Below are 17597 nucleotides of genomic sequence, written 5' to 3' on the forward strand. Positions count from 1 at the left end.
ACATTAATTACATTAAGTTAACCTAAGGACAAGGACACCTGGACCAACAAATAGAAAAACACATGCTTGTTTATAAAACTACAAACAAAAAAAGCATCTTCTGTTCTCGCCAAAGACATGGGAGAAAAAAGACTTCAGACTCTAAGAACAGCTGGAAATGAAGACGGGGGTGGCAGCCTCAAGGTTCACGATCCATAAGATGAAGAGCACTGTTCACAAAAATTTGCTGAAGGTACAATAGAGGTAGAATTTTCGATAAAGATAGAAATGAACACTGACTCAGTTTATCCTTCTGGTGCTGAACAGTCTAGTTGTAAGATATCAGGATGTGGAAATAAATAACTCACCAGTGGTCACAGATAAAAAAAAAAAACAAGAACTGCTAATCAAGGAGAGATTCAATGAAACTGCATGTGGTGGTGTGGTAGAGTAATAATATGCAATATGTATAGTTAATAATTTGTTTGCTAAAGTCTATTTTAAAAATGCACTTGTTCAGGTGTTCATCACAGAAAAAACTTTGTTTGCTAGTTGTGGTCAGAAGTTTCCATATACTTTTAATTAGAATGAATGTCATAGTAATTTGGGGCGTTAAATGATTTCTAGGGTGGAACGATTGTACATTAATTATTTTAAAAACAAAAAAACAAGAATTGGTTTGGATTTATTTTGGAGTTTCTCTCATCCACAAAGCATAAAAAACAAATATATACCCTCACTAATATTTGATTAAAATTACTTAGCCCAACCCGATCTTTGATAGATATCACCAAGGTTGTGGCATAACTCTGGCTAGATATTAGACCAGCTCTTCTTGGCATAATTTGTAAAGTTTATTTAAACTGGCTGGCTTTCTGGCACAGACCCAGCTTTAAAGAGTAGTCCACAAATTTCAATAGGTTTAGGGTCGAGGCTTTGGGAAGGCCATTCTAGAACTTTAATATCAGCCTTTTTTTAATGTGTTTGGGATCATTGTTCTGTTTGAACACCCAAGTGTCCAAGTTTCAAACCTCTAGTTGTTGATTTGAAGTGAAGCTTGGAGGTAATCCTCCTTCTTCATTATTCAATCGACTTGTACTTGCAATGTACAAGAAGCACTGAAAGCAAAACAACCCCAGAGCGAGATGATGCCTCTACCATGTTTAACAGTTGGTCAGTGTTCATAGGTTTGGAAACTTAATATTTACTCCTCTAGGCTACCTTATAATTTTGGCTAATATCTAAATCTTTGTCTAGTACTTTTCTCCAGAAACAGAGCGTTCTCACTCCCGAGGCGTAACATGCCGACGTTTTGTCACGTCCCGCGGCGTTCCTGAGGAACGCGAAAGGAGACCTTCGGCGTTCTTATGGTACGCGGTGGGTTATGGCTGGAATCCAGTGCAATGACGCTCCCGCGGTAATAGACGTTCCAGCCCTGTATTCCAGCCCTAAACCTAACCTTATCCCTAGCCCTAACCATAACCTTATTCCAGACCGTAACCAGGACTTTAATGATGTTAAATAGCGTGTTTCTAAGCGATTTGAAGAAAAAGAGCGAACATGTGTAGGTTCAGTCCAGACGGTTCTCATATTTCCTCTTTTTCCGAGGTCGTCATTTAGGAACGTGGTGGGTAGCCGAAAACGTAATATGGTGACGATTTGTCACCTAGCGTAAAATGTTACGCTTTGGGAGTGAGAACGGGTTGCCAGAAACCATATGGTGCAAATTTCAGTCAAACTTGAAGATGTCAATTTTGGAGTGAGGGTCTGTTTTCTTTAAGGGTGACATTGGTGTTCTAGCAGTTTCCACTTCATAACAGGGTCTCATTTGAGGGTGAGAATCTGGGTCCTCTTCCAGATCTTGGCAAAATGATAAATACCAAATACTTTGTATTTAGATACAGTTTTTTGAAGTGATGAAATTTCTGTCACGATCGGGCGAATTACACACAGTAATTCGGCGTGTCCGCGTGGCGTGCTGGCTAGACCCAAACGCGGCGAAGGCTATCGATGGGTTGGAACAGGCACGCAGTTATTCTAGTAACGATCAGTGCACGAAACGTGGCTTCGGAACTGGCGTTACAGACGGAGAGCGAGCGGAGCAGGGATGAGAAAAGGAATCAAGAGGGAAAACACTCACAGTTGCTGAGGCAGGCGGAGACTGACGTCGGCAAGGTTTCGGAGCTCCTGACATGAAGAGAACGACGACGAACAGGTAAGTGGTGTCTCTCTTTTAAACCCGGCCCCGTGATCAGCTGATCACTACCTGACAGATCACCCCCCCCCCCCCCCGACGACCGGCAACCGACGGTCCAGGACGGCAGAAATCCGAGATAAGGGAGGGATCCAAGATGGTAAATGGTAAATGGCCTGTATTTATATAGCGCTTTACTAGTCCCTAAGGACCCCAAAGCGCTTTACATATCCAGTCATCCATCCACCCATTCACGCACACATTCACACACAAGATGAAGCGGGACGGCACCCAGGAGCGCTCCTCAGGACCGTAGCCAGCCCAGTCCACAAGATACTGGACCCCTCGACCCCGGGGACGGGAGTCCAAGATCTGCCGGACAGTGTAGACAGGATCCCCATTGACAAACCTGGGTGGGGGGGGGGAGGCGCCAGCGAGGAAGTAACGTGCCGTTTAAGCTGCGAGACGTGGACAACCGGATGGACCTTCATGGCGGATGGAAGCCTGAGACGATAAGTCACGGGGTTGAGCTGGGCAGTGATCTCGTACGGGCCAACGAACCTGGGAGCGAGCTTCTTGGACTCGGTGCGGAGCCTCAGGTGCCTTGTGGAGAGCCAGACACGATCCCCCGGCTGAAAAGGATGACCCGGGCGGTGGTGGCGATGATGCTGCTTGGTGTACAGAGCGTTGGCTCGGGAAATGGCAGCCCGTGCCTTGATCCAGGCCTGACGACAGCGGCGGACCATCCGTTCAGCAGCAGGCACGTCAACCTCCACCTCCTGATGGCTGAAGATAAGAGGATGGAAACCATGACAGATTTCAAAGGGCGAGAGACCGGTGGCAGAAGAGATGTGAAGGTTATGAGACAGCTCAGCCCACAGCAGGTAACGAGGCCAAAAAGCGCCCCAGCTGTTGATTGATCCGTTCAACCTGCCCATTGGTCTGAGGGTGATAGTCGGACGAGAGGCTGGGAGAGGGATGGTACATAGAGCCTCCCAGCAGGGGTGTCAGGCGGAGGTGGTTCGGCGGTCAGGGCATCCCGGATAGAGTCCTCCAGGGGCCACTGTGAGGAGAAAATTATTAGGAGGCAAAGAAACACAGACTCAAAGATTTTACATGTTTTGTTTTGTTTTGGGTTTTTTTAGGAAAAAAAGAAAGAAAAAAAAAAGATTTTATATGTACATGGGCGATGCCCCGACACTGCACCAACGTGTGCACTGTGTGTGTCACAGAGGAATTGCGCCGGGGCTCCCAGTACGTTCTTTATTTATACTCAAACAAGCTTTCACAGAAATAGGTGTGGCATGTGTAGAACTCAAATAACATCTCCTTAAAAGGAGAGACCGTTAGCTTATCTGTTGAAACAGGTGGTAGCTTTTTGGCTGTCACAGCACATTTTTTCAACACACAGTGTCTCACTCCCTTCCTTCAATTGTCCAACTCACAAGCTCTTCTTCCTTTAAATGAAGCTACAAATAAACATAACACAAAACTCAAAATCTTTCAACAGCCACCGAAGGGGGGCAGCAAAGTGATGAGAAAGTAGGATAGGTCCGGGGTCTGACGTGAGGCCGTCCTGGGCAAACTGTCTGGAGAGAGCATCTGCCTTAGCGTTCTTGGTAGGCGAGGTGGAAATTGTAAGGCTCAAAGGCTTAGGTTGAGCTGCTTGGCAGTCCTAATATGGATCAGGTTCTGATGATCAGTTCAGATCAGAAAAGGGTCTTTCGCTCCCAGGAGCCAAAGCCGCCACTCTTCTAAGGCCCACTTGATGGCCAGGAGTTCTCGGTCTCCGACACCGTACTGTTGTTGCGTGGGAGAAAACTTCCTTGAGAAATAGCAGCATGGGGTGACGTTTTCCATCCAGGCCATGTTGAGAAAGGACGGCGCCGGCGCCAACATCGGAGGCATCCACCTCCACCACAAAATCTCTGGCAGGATCAGGGTGGAGCAGGACGGGGGCCGTAGTGAACCGGTGGATAAGGTCTCGGAATGCCTGTTTTGCGCCTTGGGAGAGGCAGAAGGGTTTAGGCAGGTTAGCTGGTTTGGTGAGGGATGTCAGCAGGGCGACAATGGTGCTGAAATTACGAATAAAGCACCGATAGAAATTGGAAAAGCCCAGGAAGCTCTGTAGCTGCTTAAGGCTGGAGGGCTGAGGCCACTGGGTCACGGCTTGGACCTTTTGCGGGTCCATGGTCAGGCCATCGGAGGAGATGGTGAAGCCTAGGAAGGTGGTGGACCGCTGATGGAAAGCACACTTCTCCAGTTTGCAGAACAGCTGATACTCGAGCAGCCTGTTCAGCACGGCCCTCACATGGCGAATATGGTCCACTTCGGTGCGGGAGTAGATCAAGATGTCGTCTAGATAAGCAAACACCCACCGGCCTAGCATATCCCGCAAGACATCGTTGATCAGATGTTGGAAGACAGCAGGGCTGGTGCACTGTACACCAGGTATTCCCAGTGCCCGTTAGGGGGGATGAAGGCCGTCTTCCATTCGTCCCCTTCCCTAATGTGCACCAAATTGTAGGCGCTGCGTATGTCCAGTTTGGTGAAGATGCAGGCTTGGGAGAGGGAATTGAGTGTGGTGGATAGCAGAGGAAGAGGATGGCGGTTCTTGATAGTGACTTTATTCAGGCCCCGATAATCTATACAGGGGCGGAGCCCGCCATCTTTCTTCTTGACAAAGAAGAATCCAGCAGCAGCAGGAGAGGTAGAAGGGCGAATAAAGCCCTGTTGGAGAGCCTCAGCAACGTACTCCTCCATGGCCTTATTCTCTGCAGGAGACAGAGAGAACAGGCGACCCTTGGGGGGGACAGCTCCGGGGAGGAGCTCAATGGCCATGTCGTAGGAGCGATGAGGAGGTAGAGTTGAGGCTCGCCTCTTACTGAAGACCTCAGATAGGTCGTGGTAAGCCGGAGAGATCTTATCCAGATCAATGGGCTCCGGGGGAAAGGCCTCTTCTGACTTTGAGTTCTTTTTGGTCCGAGAGAGAAGGCAGCCGCGTGGACACTCGGGACTCCAATCCAGGATCTGGCAGGAAGACCAGGAAATGTGGGGGTCATGTTGACAGAACCAGGGGTATCCAAGGATGAGAGGAGAGGAAGTGGCCAAGACTACTAGAAACCGGATCTCCTCCTGATGATCCCCAATAGACATGCGAACCGGCTGGGTCTGGAACTGGATCGGGTAGGGTTGGAGGGGTCGCCCATCTACTGAGGTCACCGGGAGAAATCGATCAACAGGAGCTAATGGAATGCGAAGTCGAGAGGCTAGTTTTTGGTCGATGAAGTTCTCAGCGGCTCCGGTGTCCAGGAGGGCTTCAGATGAGAACTGTTGGTGTTTCAGGTGAAATATTACTGGTAACAAAAAACGAGAGGGGTCAGAGGAGTGTGAAGGGCCAGGTGGGACTCCCCCGCAGTCTACCTGGCGTCGTCGTTTCCCGGACGTAGCGGGCACTGGGGACGACGGTGTCGAGCTGATCCACAGTAGGCACAGAGACCCTCACGCCAGCATCTCTCTCTCTCCTCTTTAGATAGTCTACCCAGCTGCATGGGCTCCTCGCTGGATATACTGCTTGGGCTAGCAGCTGCTCCTTCAGAGGGGGCAGGAGGCTGCGAAGACGTGGCCCTCTGAGGCTGGAAGGGTTTGAAGGCCCGAGGGGTGTGGCGAGGCCGCGACATCACTCATTGGTCGATCTTCAGGGCGAGGTCCACGGCCTCATCCAGAGTTTTGGGGGCCTCGCGGCCAGTCATCTCATCTCGGATGTAATCAGCCAGTCCCTCCAGAAAAATGGAGCGTAGAGAAGCATCTCCTCACTTTAGCTTAGCGGCCAGGGTACAGAATTGGGAGGCAAAGTGACAGACAAGTCGGCTGCCCTGGCGTAAATGAAGCAGCTGTGACTCCACTTCCACTTCACTGCTCGGGGGAACAAATGTCTTTTTTAATTCCTCCACAAACGGGGCATAGTCATTGCAAGCTGCGGATTTATTGTTGTAGAGAGCCGCGGCCCATTCCTGAGCCTGGCCAGACAAGAGAGAGGTTAACATTGCAACTTTTGCATGGGCGGTGGCGTATTTCGTGGGCTGGCATTCAAACAGCATGTCTAAAGTGGCGAGCAAACCATCAGGCCAGCCATCAACTCCGTTTCACTTATCTGGTAGTCCGATCCGGGGCTCCGCGCTCACCGGCGTTGGCTGACGTTGCAGCGAGGTGACGGAAGTGGAAAGTTGGAAGACAGTTTCGGTGAGAGATTCCATTTTTGTACTCATCCGATCTACCACACTGCGAAGATATAGTCCTCCGGCTTTCAGCCATTCGAATTCCGCTGGGTCTATAAGCGGCTCAGACATCCTGTCACGATCGGGCGAATTACACACAGTAATTCGGCGTGCCCGCGTGGCGTGCTGGCTAGACCCAAACGCGGCGAAGGCTATCGATGGGTTGGAACAGGCACGCAGTTATTCTAGTAACGATCAGTGCACGAAACGTGGCTTCGGAACTGGCGTTACAGACGGAGAGCGAGCGGAGCCTGGATGAGAAAAGGAATCAAGAGGGAAAACACTCACAGTTGCTGAGGCAGGTGGAGACTGACGTAGGCAAGGTTTCAGAGCTCCTGACATGAAGAGAATGATGTCTGAACGGCGAACAGGTGGGTGGTGTCTTTCTTTTAAACCCGGCCCCGTGATCAGCTGATCACTACCTGACAATTTCAAGTTTAGAGACCTTCTTAGATCTATATTAAGATCACTTTCACTTTCCCAATTTTCTGTATTAATATATTTGGGCCTGTAACTTTTGCAAAAAAATGTTTATTTAAAGATGTATGCCTGAAAGAAATCAGCATTTATCATTATTGACATTATTATGCAAAAGAAATCATTAAAACCCCCAAATTGCTATGAAATTCATACCTATAAGGACTGTATTTAAACTTTTGACCACGACTTTGTATGGCAAACAAACTTTTTCAATGATGAAGCCAGATAAAGAAAAAGAATGTACCAACCAAAGCAGCTCTGCAGTCTCCTAATCAATGCATATTTTCTCATTACTTTTATCACTTTACAGGTAGATTATTATATGGAGAAGTTGCACATTGAATCTTGTTTTACTGTGTGTATTTACAATAAAGGAATGCAGTTGAATTTATCTGTCTACATTCACACATACTGCATGGACTTCGTTTCTAGGAAAGTTTCTGAGTTATAGAACCACTTTCAGGGTGAATGGACTACACAGACACAGACACACACACACACACCACTTCACAGCATCCCGTATTACACTCCATAATTTGTCATTTTCCATTAGGAAGGAGGATAATAGATGGTTAGTGACAGTGATGTTAATTGGTTTTCCCCTCCTTGGCAGCCAGGGGTTGGAAGAAGAGACAGCAGGAGAGGTAGAAAGAAGGAAAGAATGGAAAATAGAAAAGGACAGAATAGTTTTACCATACATTATATATTCTACCAGAACAAAACTTACACCACTCACTTATATGACTCGCCTTTGTTCTGCACTTCTTCCAGCTTTCATTTTGATTCTTTTCTCTTTTCTAAGTAATGTTTGTTCTGTTGAGGGGTTTAAATCCTTCCAGCACAATCTATCAGTGTTTTTATTCATATTATCTCAGTAATCTTATTCTGCTTTACCTCTCTGCATTTGAAATTTGCATTTCTTACAGTATTATACACACCTGAGAAAAGTTTTATGTTCACTGCATATTTTCAAGGTGGAGGTCTCCTCCCTTTGAAACATTGTATTATTTTATTTTATTTTATTTATATTTGGATTTTTAAACCAGGGGGCAAACTACACGTGCATTAAGTGTATGAAAATGCAAATCGCTGGATTATATTTAAACCAATAATGGTTGGTTAATTGTTTATCTATATCATCTTTTTTCAACCTGGTTTTTGCAGTTTTATTAGTCTGCTTCCTTAGAAATTCAACCCAGTCAACAATTACTCTGACCGTAGACTGAATTCAATTCAGTTTTATTGATAACATCAAATCCCAACAAGGTTACCTTAGTGTACTCTACATTGTAAGGTAAGGACCCTACAATAACAGAGAGAAAATCTCAACAATCAAACGGCCCCAGCTTGGTGACAGTGGGAAGGAAAAACTTTCTTGGTGAAATGAAATGAAACCAGTCTCCCTCTCATTCCCACACATTCCTTCTCCTTCTGTCTTGCTTCAACTGATTTTCTTTCCTCTTCTCCCAAGAGCATACCTCCACCTCTCTAGGCTCTCAGCCATTTACTCCCTACTTTCACTCACAATGCCATCTGCAACCATGATAGTCTACAAAGACTCCACCTCATCTGTCTGTCAGAATGGACTCAGGGCTGATACCCTGACGTACAGTATTTCATCTTGCTTTCACAAAAGGTTTTAATCATGTTTAAAATATGAAATGAATGAAACTCATACTAAGGCCTGTTGAAAAGATCACATTTTATGGTTTAGACAATATTTGGGAAAATATGGTCAAGTGGGCTGCACACCTGCAGGGTGAATAATGTAGCACCAAATGAGAGCCGCATTAGTATTGACCGCTCTTCACAGGAATCTACTTTGATTTAATGTCCAAGAGAGACATGGCAATATGAGAGGACCTAGGGTGAGGGTTATAAGAGAGACTATAAACATTGATCAGTGGTGGGGTGACAAAAAAACTAGGGGGAGGAAACTATGATATTTAACATCAGGAGTGGAGAAAGATGGCACTTCGTAATCCATTAATTACATTTACCTGTCAGCCACCACCTTTTTAAAGAGTTTATGGTGTGTGAATATCATACATGGATACACATTTAGTTTTAAGCAGATGCATGTTTGTGTGCGTGGTGTGAGTTTTTATGCATATATTTAATTGAATTACTGTGCACTATAATAGTGCACAGGCCTGCAGTGTGTAACCATGGCTTAAGTCCTTTTGCGATGCTGCAGTAACAGAAAATATTGTCAAGGCGAGCTGTGTGGTAGATGGTGAGCAGACCTGAAATGCAGAAACCCTCAAATAAAAGTAAACTCAAAGTGCAGCTTTTTTCTTGTTTTTATACTTAAGATGAATTATTCTTGAATGAAGATATTGATCTGACACATTTGTTTCTGCATTTTGCTTGTCAAGTTTCTTGCATCTGTTCTGCACTTCCTCTAATTTTGCTTGTTTTTCTTCAAGCTATATATATATATATATATATATATATATATGTACAGGAACATCTGTGCCGAGTACAACCTGGAAGTCCCGAGGTCAAAATGGGAGATGCCCCCAAGGGTGGTGGAGAATGACCGAGCTAAGATCCTGTGGGACTTCCAGATACAGACGGACAAAATGGTGGTGGCTAACCAACCGGACATAGTGGTGGCAGACAAACAGAAGAAGGCGGCCGTAGTGATCGATGTAGCGGTTCCGAATGACAGCAATATCAGGAAGAAGGAACACGAGAAGCTGGAGAAATACCAAGGGCTCAGAGAAGAGCTCGAGAGGATGTGGAGGGTGAAGGTAACGGTGGTCCCCGTGGTAATCGGAGCACTAGGTGCGGTGACTCCCAAGCTAGGCGAGTGGCTCCAGCAGATCCCGGGAACAACATCGGAAATCTCTGTCCAGAAGAGCGCAGTCCTGGGAACAGCTAAGATACTGCGCAGGACCCTCAAGCTCCCAGGCCTCTGGTAGAGGACCCAAGCTTGAAGGATAAACCGCCCGCAGGGGCGTGCTGGGTGTTTTTTTTATATATACATATATATATATATACATATATATATATATATATATATATATATATATATATATATATATATATATATATATATACACAAGTCACCATCATGTGCGGGATCTACCAAGGAGATGCTCTGTTCCCACTGCTGTTCTGCATAGGCCTGAACCCCCTCAGTGAGATCCTGCGGGCGGTTTATCCTTCAAGCTCGGGTCCTCTACCAGAGGCCTGGGAGCTTGAGGGTCCTGCGCAGTATCTTATATATCCTTTCACATATTTGCATTGCACATTGAATGTCACCTCTCCGGTGGGGAGGGAGCCTGAGATTGTGTAAATTGGAGTCTGTTTTATACCAAATGCAGAAAAAAATGTTTTAAGAAAGCAATTAAGTTCATGTTCCAAAAAATATGATTGTTTGCTTGCAGGACACCGGGAGAGATGAGTCCTCCGTCACAGATGGTGTGGTCAGTGAACACTCTAAGAAATGATACATTGATGTTGCTAGCATTATGTAAACGTTTTATGTTAAAATTAATGTCACAATTGATTTTTAACTCCAAACACAAGGATATTGTTTTGATTTTAATTAATAACACTGTTTCTACTCTGGTCGAAAGAATCCACGCTCCGTACTGATGTCCACAATTCTTTTATTCCTCTCACAATCATGGAGCACCGTGAAAACTAGAAACAAGTAAAATAATATCAATAGCACATATGATATTCATCTCAGCCACTTATTTCCTTTCACAAGGTGCACAAGTGTTAAACAAATAACAGCATAATGAATTTTTACCGTGTACGCCTTGTAAAACCAGCAGTAGAAAAGTTGTATATTCCGAAAAGTCCGCCGTGTTAACGTTCTGTCTTGTCTCTCCCGCGCACAACTTCCGGTTCCCGCAACTCACAGGAAGTGACTACTTCACAATAATATTTTAACAGAAACATTTCTTATAAGCAGGATATATCACTGGATTCATAGATTACCTTTCCTACTGCAAATGTACACAAGCATGAGAAGCAAATAAAGAAAACAAATAGAAAACAATAACGATCTCAGATTCACTTTGGTGTTGTCATGGCAACCCACACAAACATTTCAGCGTCAGCTACACTCCCACCAATTACCTTTGATTATTACAATTGAGAACGTAAATACACTTGCATTTCTCATTATATCAATGGTAATTCCCAAGCACCATGTTGTTGTTTTAAACATTCTTGCATTGACATAAACAATATTATTTTCTCAACAAATGAATTCAACAATATGAACAGTAGATTTTACATCTCCATAACATGTGCATGAAGTACAGCATAATGACAACTTCTATTTTAGAAGGGAAATCTAATCAATGAATGACATTTTTCCCATTTAGCTGTTTTTCACCAGGACCACTAATTTCTGAATGGGTCTCTGAATGATTGAGGGTTGGACGAGGCGTTCGCCTCCCTTTCCTAACTTTCGATCACCAGTCTGGATTGTCACCTTCCGTACAAGTCCATCATCATCCTCATGTGCTTCCACAACCCTAGCAAGTTTCCATTCATTGCGAGGAACATCTTCCTCTTTGAGAATCACAATGTCACCCACCTCCACATTACGTCTTGGTGTATGCCATCGCTGTCTCAGAGCAATATTGGCCAGGTATTCCTTTCTCCATCTGTGCCAAAATTGCTCAGTCAGATACTGTACCCTTCTCCACCGTTTCTTAGCATACATGTCCTCCTTGACGAATTTACCTGGAGGTGGAAGTGGGACTGAGGATTTCATGGTGATCAAGTGGTTCGGTGTGAGTGGCTCCAAGCTTTTGGGGTCATTGATGCATTATTCACGATGCACATAGCTTCATAAAGGAATGTCCTCAATGAAGCATCATCCAACCTTCCCACACTGCAGGCAAGGACCGTGCTCAGTACGCTTCTCACTGTCCGGATTTGACGCTCCCATGCACCTCCAGCATGACTAGAGTGGGGCGTATTCATCTGGAAGTCGCACTGATTTTCTGCTAGGTATGCAGTCACTCTTTCCTTATCAAGTTCTTTCAGAGCCTTTGCCATCTCGTTTCTTGCCCCCATAAAGTTAGTTCCCTGATCGGACCTAATGTGCCTAACAGCTCCACGAAGGGCAATGAAGCAGCGCAAAGCATTGATGAATGCGTCAGTCGTCAAATCCTCCAACATCTCTATATGCACTGCCCTTGAGCAAAAACATGTGAAGAGGAGGCCGTACCGTTTTTGATCTTTGCGACCTTGTTTGGTGTGAAAAGAACCAAAGCAGTCCATACCACAATAAGTGAATGGTGGTGTGGGATCAACACGGTCACTAGGTAGATCTGCCATCCGTTGCTCCTCTGGTGGCGCGCAGGCTCTCCTGCACTGTACGCACTGCCTGATGTATTGGGCTACAGCCTTACTTCCACCAGTGATCCAGTAACCATTGGCTCTCAGGGCATTGAGGGTTTGTCCTCTGCCTTGGTGTTGTATCTTGGTATGATGGTGTGCAATGATGAGGTTTGTAACAGCACCATCTTTAGGAAGGATCACTGGGTGTCTTAACTCAAGAGGCACAGATGCCTTCCTCAGTCTTCCTCCTACTCTCATCATGCCATCTTGGAGGAATGGGTCAAGCTGAAAGAGTTGGTGGTTGCAAGGCAGCCTTCCTAGTTTCTGGCTGAGTGTGTTTAACTCCTCTTGAAAGGCATCTTGTTGTGCAAGCTTGACGAGAGTCTGTGCAGCTTGCTTTCTCTCTTCCACGCTTAAAGGCTCAGCGGTCCTGATCCTCTTTGCCAGCCGCTGGATACGAGCAATGACGTTGACAGCTGTAGTCCATCTTGAGAACCGCAGCAGATGCTTCTGGATGTCAAACTGCCTTGCTACATCAACCTTCAACACCTGAGTAGTCCTCACCTCTGGGTCTCCCACCAGCAAATCTGAAGTAGCCTGTTTTGTGGCTATCTCTCTTTCCCATAGAAAGCTGGGACCAGAGAACCAATTTGACTTGATGAGGTCAGCTACTTTGAGGCCTCTCGAGGCATGATCAGCAGGGTTTTCTCCTGTGTCAACATAGTACCATTTCCGTGCATCGGTGGTTTCTCGAATTCTCTGCACGCGGTTTGCCACGAACACATGGAACCTTCTTGCTTCATTATTGATGTAACCAAGCACGACCTTTGAGTCTGTCCAAAAATATTCGTCATCAACCTTGAGTTCTAGCTCCTCTCTTAACATGCTGCTCACAGATGCCGAGGTTACTGCTGCAGTTAACTCAAGTCTCGGTATGGTAACTATTTTGGTTGGTGCAACCCTCGCCTTGCCCATGACCAAGGAGCAGCATACCCTTTCTCTGCTTACCACTCTGATGTAAGAGCACTGGCCATACCCTTGACTGCTTGCATCAGAGACATGATGAAGCTCGACTGTTTGAATCTCGCCAAGGCTGTCAGGTATGAAGCATCTTTGAATTTCAATTCTTTCCAGGTTCTCCAGATCCTTCATCCAAGTCTCCCACCTTAACTTCAAGCCTTTGGGTAGTGGCTCATCCCACCCTGTGCCTCTCTGACACATCTCCTGCAGCACTCTTTTCCCTTCAAGAATGACTGGGGCTAGAAACCCCAAAGGGTCATACAAGGAGGCCACAATTGAGAGAATCCCTCGGCGCGTTGCTGGTTTCTCCTCAAGTGACACCTTGAAGGAGAAGCTATCATTTTCAACATTCCACCTTATACCTAGCACTCTTTGAACTGGTAAATCCTCGAGATTAAGATCAACATTCTTTACCTCCGTAGCACGCTCTGCAACATCGACAGAGTCAAGGACCTCTCGGCTGTTGGAGAGAAATTTGTGAAGGTGCAGCTTTCCTTTGGCACACACGGCTTGGGCTTCTTTGACCAGTTCAATTGCCTTACCCACCGACTCTACACTTATGAGACCATCGTCGACATAGAAATGTTTCTGGATGAAGTTAGCTGCGGAGGGGTACTCTTTCTCACATTGGCTGGCAAGGTGCTTCATGCCATAATTGGCGCAGCCCGGGGATGATGATGCTCCAAACAGGTGAACCTTCATGCGGTACTCTCTGGGTTCAGAGTTTGTGTCTCCATTTTCCCACCAGAGAAACCGCAGGTAGTCTCTATCATCCTCGCTCACATGAAACCTGTGGAACATTTTCTCCACATCACACATGACTGCGATGGGATGTTTACGGAAGCGGCACAGCACGGCTGTTAGGCTATTTGTGAGGTCAGGTCCTGTTAGCAGATGGTCGTTTAAGGAGGTGCCTTCATACCTTGCAGAGCAGTCGAAAACCACTCTGATTTTTCCTGGTTTTCTGGGGTGGTAAACTCCTTGGTGTGGGACAGGAGAACGGCGGCTAAGCTGTCATCCCTGATGGACAACATCTCCCACCCCATGCAGCAGACTGTGACAGCACTGAGCAGCTCCTTCAGTGGGAGACTGCGGCACCCACAGTGTGGGACGGAGAGATTTCGCAGGTCTTTCCTCCCCACTGCTGTCAGACTCCATAATAAAGACTTTAACTGATCAAGCACACACATCCATACATATGCAATAATACTAAGTGCAATAATCCTTTCTGTCATCGTTGTATTTTTACTCAGTTGTATATAGTATTTGTATTTGTATTCTATTTTTATCTTATTGTATATTTATTTTATTTTATTCTACTGTATATAGTATTTTATTTTATTCTATTCTGTACAGTTGTCAGTGTTGGGAAGGTTACTTTTAAAATGTATTCCGTTACAGAATACAGAATACATGCCCCAAAATGTATTCTGTAACGTATTCCGTTACGTTACTCAATGAGAGTAACGTATTCTGAATACTTTGGATTACTTAATATATTATCGTGCTTTTTACAACAACGTGAATGTACTATTGCTGTGTGATTTATTACTATTACTGAAGGTCCGCGACTCCGAACTGTAGTAAAGGGACCTCTGACTAATACGGCGGGGTCCCTGTCGGCTCATAGCCGAAAAATAGCTTTACTTTGTTGTGTGGGTCAATTTTTCTTGCGAGAGACAGAGAGAGGCGTTGAAAGACTGCTCCAACGGAACTTATTGTTTTCGGAGGAAAACACGAACACGGTGTACAGTCGAGTCTAAATAGCTTACTTACAACTGGGCTCGTCAGGCACTCTTCTTGGCTGCAGTGGTTATTATTATATTTACATGCTTCCAGCTCCCGTTTTTCCTCGACGACAACTCGTACCTTTCCACTCTCCTTTTTCTCCCTCCTCGCGCTCACAGACACATAACGTGTATGGCAGTGCATTCTCCCTGCAGCACGGACTACACTGGCCATGATGCTACATTCTTTAGAGCTATGCTTGTAGCATTCTGCCTGTTAGCTTAGCACAACAACAACAACGAAAAGGCGCTCTCTCACCCAGGAAACACACAGTCGCAGAAAGAGAGAGAGAGCGTCGCCCTGTAACCATGGCAACCGTAACGCTGCCGCCTGGAACAACAGAACGTAGCTGTCAAACAAAACCCAAACAGTCCTGATCCGCGACAAAATGAAACAGGAAAGTACCGCAGTGTAATCCATTTATTTCAACAAAGTAACTGTATTCTGAATATCACCTTTTTAAACGGTAACTGTAACGGAATACAGTTACTCATATTTTGTATTCTAAATACGTAACGGCGGTACATGTATTCCGTTACTCCCCAACACTGACAGTTGTGTACTGTATTTATTCTTATTGTATTCTAATTTTTGCCTCATAACTTTTGCACTGTCCACTTCCTGCTGTGACAAAACAAATTTCCCACGTGTGGGACTAATAAAGGTTATCTTATCTTATCTTATCTTATCTTATATACCAGACTTTCCCCAGCTCTGCTTGGTTTTCCACTTTCTCTGCATCTCCATCCTTGAAGACACCTTCCATAAATCTCACGTAGTCTATTTTGAATTTGGGATCTCTGTCCAGCTTCCTCTTTAGATGCTTCAGCCGTACTAACGCCAGCCCTTTGTTATCTGGGAGATGCGGACGTGCTTTGAAAGGGAGAGGCATCTCCAGGTGACCATCCTTATTTTGTTGGATTCTGTCTTTCAAGATCTGCAGGAAGCAAATATCTTTCTTGAGATATGCTTCTGTCACCAGGTTTTGTGTCTGCAAAATCAGACTCCAGGGCCTTGATGACAGCAAATGGTGTTATGGGTGGCACCTCTCTGACAGACACTCGATGGCAAAAACCAGTCACATCTTTAGCCTGCACACGCTGTGGTGCGCTTCCCACAATGCTCCAACCAAGATCCGTCTCAATAGCATAAGGCTCATAGTCACCCCCAGTGATGACCCTTCTTGGAATTAACGCTCTGGAGCAGTCGTATCCAATCAACAATCCAACACCACAGTCCATCAACGGGGGTATCTCCTGGGCCATGCTTACAAGGTGTTTCCATTTGTTGGCTGTCTGGCAAGTGGGAATATGTGTGCGGTCAAGAGGAATGAAGTCCCTTGTGTAGGCTGGAGGCAAACTGATGGAAACATTAGAGGAAAATCCTCTAACTTTGAGCTTGCATACTCTTTGACTCTTCACGACTGAGTCTCTCCCCATCATGGTGGAAAGTTTAAGTTTCACTGGTTCCATTGTTGCTTGTAGCTTTTCGCACACCTCCTGATCAACAAATGTGTGACTGCTTTGAGTGTCCAATAGTGCATACACTAGGGTTTCAGTGTCCGGAGCACTAAGTGTTGAGATCCACACTGGGACTATCATTGATGTACTCCCACCTTCACCTCCACTCACACAACATGATAATGACAACGTACTTTCTTCAACTGCGCCTTGTGTTGATGCTGCTGTAGAACGATCTTCATGCAATGGCGTTGGGTGACTCTTTCTGCATATGCCACACATGGCCCTGTTCCTACAGTCTTTGGAATTGTGACCCCTTCTTAGACATGCAAAACACAACTTATTTTCAAGTATGCATTTTTTCTTATCCTCTACAGACATGTCCATAAGCCTCTTGCATTTATGTATGGAATGGTTCTCACTACAGCAAATACAATGGCCATTATTGGAATTTTGTGTTGGTGTGGTCCATTTCTTTGGTTTCCCTGCATCTCCCAACTTGATTTCACCAGGGTCAGATTTGGCGGTGGAGCTTGATGGAATTGGGGGTTTCACATTTGTGGCAAACGTGTTTGCTTTTGAACGCTTCATCTCTCTTGCTGGTGCCTCTGCAGAGTGCCTTAAGGCATGTAAGGATGACACTGGATTGCATGCGATGCGTGACTCCTTAGAGATAAAGGAAGCAAACTCATGAAAGCTTGGATAGTCGTTGCCCCGATCTAGCTGCTCTGTGACATAACGGTTCCATCTAGTTGTCACCCAATCAGGAAGCTTGACTAGTATTTTCTGATTCTCCTCACAGTCGTTAAGAACCTGTAAGCCCTTTACGTGAGGCATGGCATTACTACATGTTTGGAGGAAATCACTGAACTCTCTTAACTTGAGATATTCCTTTCCACCAATCTTCGGCCACCCATTTAGCTTATCTCTGAAAGCCCGCTGCACTACAAAGGAATGGCCATATCTAGCATTTAACCTATCCCATGCTTGTTGATAGGCTTCTTCATCTTTTCTGTAGAAGCTGCCTTCAAGAGAGGATTTTGCCTCACCTGCTATGTACTTTTGCAGGTAGAATAGCCTGTC

Source organism: Maylandia zebra, linkage group LG7, assembly GCF_041146795.1.
Source record: "Maylandia zebra isolate NMK-2024a linkage group LG7, Mzebra_GT3a, whole genome shotgun sequence".
NCBI classification, from domain to species: Eukaryota; Metazoa; Chordata; class Actinopteri; order Cichliformes; family Cichlidae; genus Maylandia; species Maylandia zebra.